Below are 15,797 nucleotides of genomic sequence, written 5' to 3' on the forward strand. Positions count from 1 at the left end.
CCAAGAGGGGAAGCTCTGTTCTTCTTCCCCCTCCCCTCGCTCCTTAACACTTGACACTTATTTTTTTTGGGGGGGGGGTGGGTACATGGTTTTGACAAGTTGACAGGTACCAACTTCTCCACTTCCAGTCAGATCACCATGGTGATCTAGGTAGAAGTTTGCCCCCCTTCTTCCTCTGCAGCATCTGGGACACATCACAAGTCCCATAGAGCTGTAGGACCATTCAGATAGCACAGAGTGGCTCATGCATGAGCAGTGAGCTGCCAGCTGTGAAGCTGCAAGCAGTCCCAGCCGGCACCAGAGACCAAAGCCAGGTGATAAAACCAGCCAGGTGAGGACAGCGTTGGATTCTGGGACAGGTAAGTGTCTGTTTTTAAATAAAAGTCAGCAGCTACATTTTGTGTAGCTGCTGACTTTTAATTTTTCAGAAGATGGCTGAACAACCACTTTGAGGTATTTCCAATAGCAATATTTACAAAAGGCTTCTTTACAACTACATATTTACATAGTTAGTCAAGTTGAAAAAGACACAAGTCCATCTAGTTCAACCAATAGAAGAGAAAAAAATCATAAAATCCCATGTACCCTATCCTTTACCCACAGTTGATCCAGAGGAAGGTGTAAAATCCCAACAAAGCATGATCCAATTTGCTACAGCAGGGGAAAAAATACCTTCCTGATCCTCCAAGAGGCAACTAAACTAACTAAAAATGTCCAATGTAAATCATTTGCACAAATAAAGAGGGAACTGAATGTCCCAGAATCTTGGGCATTCCAGTTCACTAGGTTGCAGCATGCTGCTCATGCTCAATTTGGGACGGGACCTGTCTCTCTTGAGAACTCTAAATTGGAGAAACTCCTTGCTGAGCCTGATCACACTAAATTGATCTCTAATTATTACAACGCACTTATGGACAAAATAACGCCCAAAGAAAAAAAGCTTAAGGAACGATGGATAGCTATTATCCCGGAGCTTACAGAGGAACGGGGGGGGGGAGTGCTGATCTCATATCTGCCCACAGTTATATCAGCTAGAGATAAATTGATACAACTTAGATACCTGCACCAAATGTACTATACTCCGTTGAGGCTATATAAAATGGGGCGAAGAGACAATCCCATATGCCATAAGTGTCTGGTAGAGGAGGGATCATTCATGCATATGGTCTGGAATTGTAATAGAGTACGCCCACTGTGGTCGCAGGTAACACAATTTATTGCAGATACGTTTAATCTACCAAGCATCTGCAGTCCATTGCTGGGTCTACTGGGTATCATACAGGAAGAAGTGATGAGTATTATTATGGGAACGTTCCTAAAATTACTCTTATACTACGTTAGAAAGTTGATTGTACTTAATTGGATTAGGAGGGACTATCGCACGTTAACTGCCTGGAAAAATGTAGTTAATAACAATGTCACACTGTACAAAATGACTTATGAGTCAAGAGGCTGTCCTAAGAAATTCATCAAGGTGTGGGGAAGATGGCTTGACTCCAGAGACATGGTACAATCTGACACTTGAGTTAAATTTTATACTGACAATGTTAAGGAGAACTGGTATACTTTGAACGAAACAAATGCGGGAACAAGGTAATAGATGGAGAACAGCACACAACACAATAGTTATATGGAGGAGGTTACCTCCAGTTTGTTAATTTGTTACTGAAATATGGAAAGGATATACCTTTTGGTGTATGTGAAGTACATTGTAGGCTGGATCTTTTGCTTTATTCAAAAAAAAAGAGCCAAATTGACAACTGAATGATAACATAGGGATTGAAATATTATAGTCTACTGTTGTAATATTGCATTTACTGTACGTGTTATGCTGTACTCTGTTTACTGCAGTAACTGTTTTGTATGTGCATTCAGCAAATAAAACCTTTAAAAAAAAATGTTCAATGTTGTAATTAATATATGGTTAATATATGTAGTTGTGCTTTAGAGTAGGATCAGAAATTAGTTTTCTTTCCTATGGTTGCTTTGATTCTCCCTGTACTAAAACAGGAGTTGTGAGGAGTTACATTTTGTGCCTGTCAGTTTTAAGAATGATCAGGATGCATTCCTATTTTCATGGTGTCTTCTGGCTGGTCACATGACAAGTGGGGTCCTCTTCCTCTTCTGGTGCATAGTCCTGAATGTTGCAGAGAATTGTGCTCACATGTGACCATTATCTTTGAACTTCCTTTCCATGTGTGGCAATACCCCCTGAGCCGCTGCCTAAGCAGAAGCAGCATTTGCCCTGGAATGTGTACTCCCCATGGACTCAAAGCTGGTATAATTCCTGTCAGCACTAGATATGACTAAGGGAGCACAAGGCTTTGTGGGACACCACCAAACAGTAATGCAAATGTGTTTAAACAGCGCATGTGCAGAAACAGAACTCAGACACAGGGAGCATGTTGGATGAGCATGGCACTGCACATATAAAGTCTAAAAGGAAAGTGCTGTGGAATCCCACACCCAGCAAGGAGCAGTCTTAACCGGTTCAATACAGGGCATTTTCACCCCCTTCCTTCCCAGACCAATTTTTAGTTTTCAGTGCTGTAGCACTTTAAACGACAATTGCGCGGTCGTGCGATGCTGTACCCAAACAAAATTGACGTCCTTTTTTTCCCCACAAATAGAGCTTTCTTTTGGTGGTATTTGATCACCTCTGCGGTTTTTATTTTTTGTGCTATAAACAAAAGAAGAGCGACAATTTTGAAAAAAACACAATATTTTTTACTTTTTGCTATAATAAATATCCCAATTTTTTTTAAAAAAACAAATTTTTTCCTCAGTTTCAGCCGATACGTATTCTTCTACATATTTTTGGTAAAAAAAATCGCAATAAGCGTATATTGATTGGTTTGCGCAAAAGTTATAGCGTCTACAAAATACGGGATAGATTTATGGCATTTAAAAAAAAAAAAATTATTTATTTTTTTTACTAGTAATAGCAGCGATCGCGATTTTTTTTCGTGACTGCGACATTATGGCGGACACATCGGACACTTTTGACACATTTTTGGGACCATTCACATTTATACAGCGATCAATGCTATAAAATTGCATTGATTACTCTGTAAATGTGACAGGCAGTGAAGGGGTTAACCACTACCACTAAGGGGACACAAGGGGTTAAATGTGTTTCCTAGGGAATGCTTCTAACTGTAGGGGGCGGGGACGTACAAGGGGAGGAGACTGATCAGTGTTCCGCTGTACTGGGAACACAGATCGCTCTCCTCTCACCTGACAGGACATGGATCTGTGCGTTTACACACACAGATCCACGGTCCGGCCCGGTTAACGGGCAATCGCAGGTGCCCGGCGGACATCGTGGCCGCCGGGCACATGCACCAGGGCGGCTGGGAACCCGAGGCCATCATATGACGTCCACCCAGGATGGGAGATCCCATCTGTGGACATCATATGTCTATACGCCGTTAGGGAAGTGGTTAAACAGTATAGAAAAAGTGTGAGTTAGGCTTTAGGCTTTAGTTATCCCCTAAAGTGGATAGAATCTGACAATTGCCTGTATGGCCATTATAAATAACATTTTAAATAAATGTCAAGATTAGGAAAATTCAGAGGAATATTATCTGAAGCTAAAATACCAGTTAAAAATTAAGCGATGACTTTAAATTTCTATAGTTATCTGACCACAACATCCAACACCATTTGGCCAGTTGGCAGTATACATACTTAAAAGGCTACCTAGAACAATTTGCTCATCTGGATAAATGTTATAAACTATTATTTTGAGATGATAATGATGTACTTTGCAATAGTCAGAGCACATACTGTATAGATGAAACCCTCATATAGTTGTCACCAATAAATACAAAGCCTGCATATTCTTACTCCTAAAGCAAAATGCCTAAAACTATACCTAATTAATTCTCTGTGTTTCCAAGGTTACCTGAGCCATTTTTACCCCTGTCTTTTCTGTCATATTACTCTGCTATTTATATTAATATTCCTCTTATGATGGCTATCCAAAAATGCATATTTTCACATTATTCATTAGCAGAAATCCAGTTTACACCTCTTATGCGTTTTAATGTGTGTTACTATGGTTACATGACTTGTGTTTCATTACTAATTAGTAGAACAATACTTCCAAAGGACTACTAATACAAAAAGAAGTAAATAGACAAAAAATAGGAACAGAAATTCAAATTTGCATTAGATATGTTATTATTGTTAGAAATAGGCTTTAAGAGGAATTCAACTGAAATGCTGTGCAAATGCATTTGCAATAGTATACTTTAAACCATACCAAATTAAGTCACTATCTGCAGCAGTAATAATAGCAGTATGTAATTGTCGGATTAATATTTTAGGAGAAACCACTAGTGAGTCATGGTATATAGATATAAACCTGTGTTTCAAATCACATATAAACTCTGAACAGTATATACCACAATGTTTTCCAGAATAAAAATATGTTTTCCTATTACCACAGCCAGTATGTGGTGAAAAGGAAATCTTGGACTGAAAACCATGACAGCCCCACAATCACATACAAATATAAGTTTGTAGATGGCCAAAAGTTTTTTCCCAGTTTCTGTCAATACCACCAAACGAGTTTGTTATTGGGTGTCAAGCACAAGAAAGAGGGGGATTGTTAGTCTAATTTAACTACTTGACCTCTGGAAGACTACCCCCTTCATGACCAGGCCATTTTTTTCTATTTGGCACTGAGCTACTTTAACTGACAATTGCCTGATCATGAAACATTGTAAACTAACAAAATGTATATCATTTTTTTCACATAAATAGAGCTTTCTTTTGGGTGTATTTGATCACCACTGTTTTTTTTTTTTTGTGATATAAACAAAAAAGACCATATACATATATATACTATTTGCTATTAAACATATCCAATAAAAAAATTAAAAATCAAATTTCTTCATAAATTTTGGCCAAAATGTATTCTGCTACATGTCTTTGGTAAAAAAAAATCCCAGTAAGTGTATATTAATTGGTTTATCTGACAGTTATAGTGTCTACAAACTATGGGATATGATAGAATTTTGATTTATTTATTTTTATACTACCAATGACATTGATCAGCGACTTATAACAGGACTGCGATAGTGCAGAAGACAATCTGACACTAGCTGACACTGGAGGGTATTGACTAACTGCCAAGGACATCACCAGTGACATTAATACAGTGATCAGTACTAATAATATGTCAGTGTAGTAATGACACTGGGTAGGAAGGGGTTAAATGTGTACCTAACTATGTGTAATGTGTGTGATATATGCTGCTTTTACTAAGGATCTTGTTTTTTTTCTTCCTTGTCAAATTTGTTTATTGAATTTAACAATTAGTATACATAAGTACATGGTGGCAGCAAAAGAAAAGATCACATATATGGTAATAATATTGAGTTCCAACATAAACTAAAAGTAGTTTACCTAAAACAATTTTAGTATGTATCTAACTACTCAAAAGATTGTGTCATACATTGTATTAGAGAGGATAAAACCAACTTAGACCAGGTTAATATAAGATGACCTCAGATATATAAAAAAAAGGTCTTAATTATTATCAAGAGTATAGTTTTTAAATTAAAAAAAAGAAATAATTTATTATAGAATCTAAAATCTTATACTACATATTGGAACTATGTACAATTGGTATAATGATAACCAAGGAAATAAAAGATATGCTATCAGAACTATATAAAGAGTAAATTGAAAGACGAGAGAGAGAATAGGGGGACAAAGTAGAAGAGAGAAAGAAGATAAAAGAAAAAGTAATCTTAGGTAGGAGAAAAAATAGATAGGGAAGAAAGAAATGAGAGGTAGTAGGGGTCCCCGGGGTAGTACAAGGTTATAAACACATACCATGAATGCAGAGAATGGAAGTCTAAATCAAGATTTCCAAGGTCTTAGTAGGGAAACATCAAAATTGGAAGGCAAAAAGTGAGTCACCCAGGGATTCCATATATTCTCAAAGTTGGATATTTTATCTTGAGTTACAGATTGCTTGATTTATTGTATTTTTAGTTTCAGCAATTATTAAGGATGGGGATTTCCAAGCTTTGGCAATTGTTTGTTTCACGGCTGTAGTGATCTGTAATAGGAGTTTGAATTGGCGGTAGGAGAGGGTGGCAGGTTTTAAATTTAAAAGTACTAGGATCTTGTTTTTTTTCCCTGCTTAGTCAGTGAACAGAGCTCTGTACTGTTTACAATCACATAGCTCTGTTCTGTGAATCAATGAGCCATTCAGTGGGTACAGATGGGCACACGGATCATGTACTAGGTACTCCAGTGCAGGAAGGCTGCTTAGCTGCTGTAATAGTATGTTAGGCAGTCAGCAATCAGTTAAAGTATAGGCCTCAGATATAGTTAGGAGAGGACAACACATTGCCATTATATCTGGTCCAGTTTGTGTGAACAAAATGTCCTGGATTAGACTGGAGCTCATAGGTGTGAGTGCCAAAGTAGTCTCTCTGTGTCTGGATGAGGTTGGACAGTAGCATTTCATGCCTATAACCATCCTAGAAAGCCAGTGTGGTGGTAAGGCATGCACTCTGGTACTCACTTCTCTGCACCATGATTCAGGACAGTTGTGCATCTCCTTTTTGAAGAAATCATCCAAAAAGATATTCTGCAGATATGGGTTCCTGTCAAAGGCTTCCTTGATCTTGCCCAAAAATACACTGCGGATGATGTAGCCTCCCCTCCCCATCATATCGATACCACCATAATTCAACTTCCAGCCAAATCCCTGGGCCGTTTGGTGGAACAAGATGAACCCTTGTGTGTATGAAATGATCTTGGATGCATATAGTGCCTTTCTGATGTCCACAAGATATGCCTTCTTGTCCCCCCTAAAAGGAACATGTTTTGGTCCTTGCAGCTGCTTGCTCACCTCTTTCTGTTCTTTCTTTAGCGTCGACAGACAGAGTGCAAACACGGCTTCACTGATGAGGGTCACAGGAACACCGAAATCTAAAGTTTCCATCCATTTTCCTGTTCCTTTCTGCCTTGCTGTGTCCTTAATTTTGGGCAGCAAGTGAGCTTCATTGGCATCCCAGTATTTTAGGATGTCAGCTGTGATCTCGATTAGAAATGAGTCCAGCTCTGTCTTGTTCTACTCTTCAAACGTCTTTGCCGATTCATCATGATCCATCTGCAGGATATCCTTCATTTGATGATAAGACTCACAGATCAATTGCATGTCAACATATTCAATACCATTGTGCACCATCTTGACAAAGTGGCCAGAACCTTCATTACCCACCCAATCACAGCATGGCTGTTTTCCAACCTTTGCAGCTATATTCTGGAAGATATATTTGATATAAAGCCAAGCTCCCTTGTGTCCTCCAGGCATCAAAGTGGGCCTGTGTAACAGTATTCAGAGTTCCCACCATTAATGATGGTGTCACCAGGCAACAGTAATGGAACCAGGCTCTTGGTGAAAGCGTCCTGGTCTGCTTTTACCAACATCATCACCAGGTGTGGCTTCTTCAGCTTGGACACCATCTCCTGCAATGAATGGACTCTGACAATCTTGATGCCTTTTGCTTTATTGGCCAGAAACTCGTTGACTTTAGACACTGTCCTGTTAAATTCGCAGACCGTGTTTGTTCATATTAAAGTGATATTAAAGTCTTGTTTTTTATGTTTTGTTTTTTATTAACAAAAATGTTATACTTACCTGATATGTGCATTGGTTTTGCAAAGAGCAGCCCAGATCCTCCTATTCTTGGGCTCCCTCTATTGCCAAAAGCCAATCAGGAGTGTGAGTCCCCAGAGAGGCAAGGCTCACGTGGACATCGCTGAATCAGGAGTGGGTTCAGTTAAGTATTAGGGGGGCTGGGGGGCTGCTGCACACAGAAGGTTTTTTACCTTCAGCATAGAATGCATGAAGGTAAAAAAACCTTGTGCCTTTACAACCACTTTATGGTTTAGGTTCTGGCCCATAACAGCCAATCCAATAAGAACTATGTCAGCTTCAGCCATGGCTCCTCTGTGATGTCACCTTCTCCCAGAGCCCGGATGTGTCCTCACTACGCTCTCTTGCCATCTAAGAATATGCCTTTATGATGCAGTGACATTACTATGACTGATATAGTAAGTGAGTGGAAAGTTCTTGCAATCCAGTGAACCTGTGTTCACTTTAAATATCTATCTATCATGTGCATGGAAAAGTTAAAATAATAATATACCTTTCATTTGATTAAAAGGTGATTGTAAATGAAAAATGCACTACTTTTGTAAATCAAAACTATTGCCTCAATACTAGGATGCTCAGGCCAACAATAACTCAGCTCAGGCATCTCAGTATACACCAAATTGCTATTTTCATTGTAGCCATGTTTTTACTTGTTAATATATGAATGAAATTGTACTTCTGTTTTGAATAAACATACAGGTAAATTATTCTCGAAAAAGGGAGAGAATTGAGCTATTTAGCATTCACTGGGATTGACTTACTACTTACTACTACAAAGTACATTTATCAGTATTCATGGGTGACTAGATGGTATAAGTCTTATTCTATATCAATAGGTGGCTGCAATATTTTGTAAGATTATGTGGACCATCATTATTATCAGTAGTTATTGGCAACCATCACTAGTGTGATAAGTGATTCTTACTTTATCAAAGGGCACAATCAAAAATCCAGCTTCATTTTTAACAGGCAGAAACTCTGTCCCTGGCTCAAGCACAGCAAAATGCTGTACCAGTTTTGTAAGAACTAAATTGGTTTACTGGGTCTCGCTGTGTAACTGGCTTTTTGGCCAAAACTGTTTCACTCCACTTTGCCAACTGCTGTTACAGTCTGAATGGGAACACAAGGCTAAATGCCATAGATTTGCAATGATCATCAGTTGTCTGGACTGTACCACTACTTTATATGCTAGCAAAAAAGCTTCCCTATTTGCTCTGACAGTAAGCATTGTAAGTGGGCCTTAAAAGATGTATTTATGACTTTATTTGTGAAACTGCATTTTTTTGTATAGAAATAATGTTCTAGTATTTGTTATATATTTCTAAACACTTGAATTTATTTTTGTTCTTGATTAAAAAGTGCCTCTTTATGGGTTGCAGTGATGCAATAAAACCTGTAATTGTAACCATCGATAAAGATGGGACAAAGTTGAAGGAGCTTTAAAGCTGTATTTTCTTCTTATTTTCATACAAAACATGGTATGAGTCGTAAAGTAGACCAGTGGGAAAGCCTAAAGATGTAAACTAACTTCTAGCAAAAGGTATATGTTTGCTTTATGCAACAAAAAAATACTGCAAAAATATGTAACATGTTATAAATATTTTTTTTCTAAAAGTCTTATTTATTACCCAAATTCTAGTTCCGTGTTCTTTGATATAAGAGCTTTCCAACTTGCATCTTCTGGGCTGCAAGTGGGCCCATTGGACCTTCTTTTCAAGCCTACAAGTTTGTTGTGAAAATATAAATTATTACCTCAATATCATTAGCAGTCACTATTAAAATTACAAAACCGTGTTTAAATTGGGGACTTTAATTATTTACTGCTAACAATATTAATTAACAGCCAGTGTTAGTTGTTTCCCTCTGTATCCATAAACTCTGTGCCTAGCTATTTATTCTGCTCACTGAGTTTACAGGGCTAAAGAGAACAAATGGTACATCCTGCTAGCTTTAATCCTAGGTTGCTGATCTGCTCTGCTCTGGGAGCCATTTCCCAGTGGCAGTGCATCATTTTCATACAGGATGATGTGAGAGGGAGATACAGTGGCAGCATATTGATTTTGTTGGAAGAACAACAACATGGTTGATAATAAACTGACAATATTGTATACATTATACCTATCTATCCAGCAGGTGGCACTGCAGTGTTATAGTGTGTTATTCTAGGATGTTATTCACAGGATGTTCTGACTATGTTCAGTGCATGTACTTGTATGCTCCATGTTCCTGTTCTCTTCCTGTTCTATGATAAAAGGCATGTAATATATTTCTCCATGAAATTAAAGGTGTTCTGCTTTATACAAGAAGCTTTCAGATCATGATTTCAATACTCTGCTAATAGGTTATGGGTCCCAGACACCCAGGCATTGGAGAGGATAACCCAGTGCACCCAGCAGGCATACAGGCACTGTAAAGAATTCTACAGTGAATCAGTGAGTATTGTATGCAAGCTACTGAAAGACGGCAAGCAGTTCAGATGTGAAGTTTGCAATAGCAAAGCTGAACAATGTCAATTACCAGCTACGGAAGTTTAAACCGGAAATGCTTTTTAGCATAGATGACTTGTGGCAAGTGCTGAATACAGACAGACCCGCATACGGAGAGATGGAGGCATGGGGAATGGGGTAGGAAGGATAGACAAGCAAAAGCTTACTAGTGGAAGATAACCAGCTTATCCACATAAGAAAAGAGAAACGGCCAAAGGTATGTGTACTTCATTACAAAAACTGTATAAGCGTTCAAGCCTCAACAGTAATCTGTTTATACTAAGAAAGGTATATAAGATAAGACTAGAAGAAGGCCACCAAATGTGTAACCATGTGGAAACTATGCTAGAGATCATAGAACAGCTGCACACCATCAGAGAGAACATTGAAGATAACCATATTGTCGCCCTGCTCCTCTGCAGCCTTACAGAGACATATACTGCTTGTAATGCTTTAGAAACCAGAACCAAGCAGGAGCTGACACTAGAATATGTCAAGGGGAAAATAATCGATGAATATGACAGAAGGAAAGAAAATATGCACCATGATGACAAAGCTCTTAAGATGGACAAAGGCACAAAGCACAACAAAGAAAGCAGAGCCTGTTTTGACTGTAAAAGGACCGGCCGCTTAAAAAAAAGACTGTTCTATCAGGAAAGCCGAGCAGCAAAAGCTAGAGCTATCCACAAAAGAAAGAGTCAAAGCAGCCACAAAGGAAACTGAAGACACATCATGGAGTGTTACCTTTAAAGTGACACAGAGTGGCAAGCCACGTGGCTGGTACATAGACTCAGGTGCAACAAGCCACATGACTAGCGATGAGATCTTCTTCACAAACATTGATTACAGTGCAAAAGACAAAGTTTTCCTAGCAAATGGAAAAAGCAAAAAAGCATCACATCAAAAGGCCATGGCTTTCTGAACTGCATTACACCACAAGGAGGCAAGCATAGTATCCTTGTAAAGAAAGTGCTGTGTGTTCCAGAACTACAAGGCAGCCTCCTATCAGTAAAATGTCTTGCAAACAACGGTCTCACAGTTACATTTCAAGGTGATGAATGCACAATTCACAATAATAAACGATTCCTCTCAAAAGGAAAACTGGATGATCACCTATACAGGCTCATCACCACAGACCAGCAAGCCAATATAGTCTCTAATGACCTACACAGCAAATGTATTCACTTATGGCACAGGTGGCTAGGGCACAGAAGTCCAACAGCTATACAGAACAATACGAAGAGAGGCTTTTCAGAAGATTTGACAATTTCTCTTTGCAAAGTGCTCATGAAATGCAAGTTCTGTATTGAAGCAAAAGCCACACTTGCTCCCCTTCCACAGGCTTCTCAAAGAAAAAACACCCACCCCCTGCAGCTCATACACAGTGATTTATGCGGTCCAATGAAAACTCCCAAGTCAGGCGGGAACAGACATCTACTGATTTTCATTGATGATTATTCCAGGCACACAACTACTTATCTGATGAAACACAAGAATGAAACATCAGAGAAACTTCAAGCATTCGTTGCCATGTCTAGCAACAAATTCCAATGCAAACCAAGAATAATATGCACTGACAGTGGGGGAAAATACATGAGCAAAGAAGTGGCCTTATACCTGAAGAGACAAGGAATAGTACACCAGACAACCACACCATACACTCCTGAACAAAATGGTATAGCAGAAAGGAAAAATTGCAGATGCCAGATGCAGATGGCCAGATGCATGTTGTCGGATGCCAACCTACCTCACAAATACTGGGGAGAAGCAGTCATGACTGCAACCTACATACAGAACTGGCTACCCTCAAAAGCCATTAAAAGTACTCCATTTGAAATGTGGCACCGATCAAAGCCTAGCATAGGGCACATCAGAGTGTTTAGATGTAAAGCATATGCCTATATTCCAAGTGAAAAGTGATCCAAGCTGGAGAACAGAGCCATAGAAGACATTCTAGTAGGCTACAGCGAGCAAACTAAGGGTTACAGAATCCTACACCCAAAGACTGACAAAGTGATAATAAGCTGTAGTGTTTATTTTGAAGAGAGCCCATCATCAGAAACTGATCACTAAAAGCTGTGAAGTGAATATACCAAGCAAACCAGAAGAAAAGGTCAACCAAAGCGAACCTTTGCAGGAGTCAAAACAAGAGGTGGAACTCACAATGCCTAAATCAAGTTCCCCACCAGATCTTGTTGAACTGTCTGAAGTCAGAAGATCCACTTGGACTACAAAAAGGATACCACCCCACAAACTGTCGTACACTGTCAAAACACACAACATACTTGAACCAATATCCTGGGAAGACAGAAAAACTGCCAAAATGTGAAGCCAATAAATGGAGAAAGGCAACAGAAGAAGAATTAAAGTCACTTCAAGAAAATAAAACATGGACTCTCACAGAGCTCCCTCCTAACAGAAAAACTATAGGAAGTAAGCGTACTTTCAAAGTAAAATCAGATGCAGAAGGGAATATCCACAAATACAATGCCAGACTAGTTGCCAAGGGTTACTCCCAGAAATTTAGGGAACATTATAATCAAACATTTGCTCCCGTCGTAAAACACTCCTCCATCAGAGCGCTTCTTAGGATTACAGCCGGGAAGGGTATGCAAGTTAAACACGTAGATGTTAAAACTGCTTTCCTATATGGAGACATTAAAGAAGATCTCTTCATAGAGCAACCACCAGGGTTTGAACAAGGATATAATCTTGTGTGTAAACTTCAGAAGAGCATCTACAGTCTTAAGCCTCATACACATGATCAGATTTTCCGCAGACAAAACCTCAAACTTTTGTCCGAAGGCCTGTGCCTGGATTTTGTCTTTCATACAAATGGTACACAATTGTTGGCCAACAAACACAAATGTAGTGATGTACTAGACGTACTATGAGCCGAAAAAGAGGAAGTTCCATTGTCGGGCGCCACCCTTTGTGCTCCTTCTGCTAATTTTGTGTTGGTCGAAGTTTGGTGAGTGTTGATTCTCGCTTTTCATTTCGCACTTTTCATTTCACACTTTTTAGTTTGTTTCTGAATGGCTGTTCATCAACCAGCCATGTTGCGGAATCGTAGGAGATAATGTGTTATTAATTATTGGCCTTGGAGTTATTGCTTTGACCCAAGTCCAGTCCAGGAACAGGAGGAGGAGGATTTCTTGGACCAAAAATTGGTTGCTTTATTAATTGTGACCAATTATGTCATATGCCTTTGCTGCCAGAGCTCCAGGAAAATAATCCAGATGATTTTTGGAATTATCTCCGGATGACGGACCCCTGCTTTCACCAACTCTTGGCATTGTTGACCCCCTATATTAAGAAGCAGGACACATGCATGAGGCTTGTATGTTATTTTTTGGTTGAATAATGATTTGATTTGGTATATTTTCTATAATTTTGGATGCATAGAATGCACTTTTTGGTTGTTATATTGGCAGATAGCATGTCTAATTTTATTTGTTTTCTTTTTTTAATGCATAATAAAAAAATAGTGGAGAATAATACTTGGCTATGTGTTTTACTTCAAAAGACAGTTTGGGAGTAGGCAGTTACATTTTAAAAAATACAATGTAAAATTAACAAGGGACACCAACATTGTTGTATCTTTGGTCTTAAAAAATACAGGATACTGGTGTTGTGGTAACTTGTACCAAAAATAAAAAAATAACAAGCATAATAATATTATTCTTGATATCACTAGAAAAAAAAAGCCTTTGAAAATTTGTTTGCAATAACTCCATCAGTATCACCAGCAAAGCAGCTTCATTGTTATCCCATTAAAGAAGATAATGTGCGTTGCATTTTGAGATTTCATAATTTGCCACGTTGTGAATGTTATTTCTGCATTACGAATGCTAGTTTACAAGACCAACGGCTTCGGGCTCATCCTGGCTTCTGAGCATGCATGTTTTTACTTTGGACTTTTGTCCGACGGACTTGTGTACACACACTCGGAAAATCTGACAACAGACATTTGTCCGAGGTAAATTTTAAAGCCTGCCATCCCCTTTATCTGCAGAAAATCAGACAACAATTGTCCGATGGAGCATACAAACGGTCGGATTTTCCGACAACAGCCTGTCATCACACATTTACCGTTGGAAAATCGGATCGTGTGTAAGCGGCTTAAAGCGGTCTGCAAGGATTTGGAATGAGAAAGTGAACAAAGTACGTACCAGAGAGGGATTCTCAAGAAGTAAAGCAGACTTTACTCCAGGAATCAAGAAGACAGATGGATATACATTCTTATCTATGTCAATGACATTATAACTTGTTTTGAACAAGAAGGGGATTAAAATCAGATAGTTCACAAGCTGAAAGAAAATTTTGAAATCACAGAACTTGGGAACATTAGCTACTATCTGGGAATCCAAATAAAAAGAGAAGTGGATGGAAGTTATCTTCTCAACCTCTCCAAATCTCTGAAATCTTGGAACAATTCCATATGCAAGATGCAAAGGAAGTGAAAACTCCTATGGAACCAGGCTATCAAAAGAGCAATGAAGCAGAAAACTTGCTACCCAACAATGACATGTATTGCAGAGCAATCGGTAAGCTGCTATATGTTGCCACTGTGACAAGACTAGACATAGCTGCAGAAGTGGGAATACTGTGCAGGAAAGTTTCAGCTCCCTGTCAGCATGATTGAAACGTAATAAAAAGAGTAATGCAGTACCTCAAGGGAATAATTCAGATGAAGTTATGGTTACCAGCAACATCCAATCCAAAACTGGTCAGATATGTGGATGCTGATTGGCCCAGAGACTGCACAGATCGCAAATCCACAAATGGATTCATCTTCCAGTATGGGGAAGGAACCATAAGTTGGTCTAGTCAAAAACAAGTAACTGTCACTCTATCTTCAATTGAGGTAGAGTACATTGCAGCAGCACACACATGTCAAGAAGCAATATGGATTCGTGGACATTGGGATAGACATGCCAAAACCAATTCCCATTTTTGAAGATAACCTGGGCTGTATAAAGCTTACGCAATCAGAAAGGGTTAATCCTAGAACAAAATACATTGATGTCAAGTATCACTTACTGAGGGACAATCAAGAGCAAGGTATTATTGAAATTCAATACTGCCCATGAGAGGAGATGACTGCCGATGCACTCACAAAGCCTTTGTTGAAGGACAGTCATAGTTATTTCCAGAAGAAGCTGAATATAATTTGAAAACGCACATGTTGTTGAGAAGGGGTGTTGAAAGAACATCAGCATGGTTGATAATAAACTGACAATACTGTATGCATTATACCTATCTATCCCGCAGGTGGCACTGCAGTGTTATAGTGTGTTATTCTATGGTAATGTGCTCACAAGATATTCCGTCTATGTTCAGTGCATGTACTTGTATGCTCCTTGTTCCTGTTCTCTTCCTGTTCTATTATAAAAGGCATGTAATATATTTCTCCATGAAAGTAAAGGTGTTCTGCATACAAGAAGCTTCCAGCCCATGATTTCAATACTCTGCTAAGAGAGTTTAATTTAAAAAAAAGTATATATTCAACTGTGGTACATTTACGTTGGTCACCACTGTTTTATAGGACTGTGCTGTATGTGCTGGCTACTCTTCCCAGTTCAGTAAAGGTTTCCACCTTTATTTGAGAATGTTTTTAGCCA

General features: G+C 38.8%; 1 protein-coding gene and 1 pseudogene across 1 annotated transcript in view; both read right to left on the reverse strand.

Annotated features, from left to right (window-relative positions):
• IL1RAPL1 (interleukin 1 receptor accessory protein like 1) overlaps nt 1-15,797 on the reverse strand; it is a 2,301,818-nt gene that overhangs the window by 2,153,186 nt on the left and 132,835 nt on the right. The window lies entirely within an intron of this gene.
• On the reverse strand, nt 6,342-7,974 carry LOC141127620 (6-phosphogluconate dehydrogenase, decarboxylating-like; annotated as a pseudogene).

Source organism: Aquarana catesbeiana, linkage group LG02 (genome assembly GCF_042186555.1).
Source record: "Aquarana catesbeiana isolate 2022-GZ linkage group LG02, ASM4218655v1, whole genome shotgun sequence".
Classification (NCBI taxonomy): Eukaryota; Metazoa; Chordata; class Amphibia; order Anura; family Ranidae; genus Aquarana; species Aquarana catesbeiana.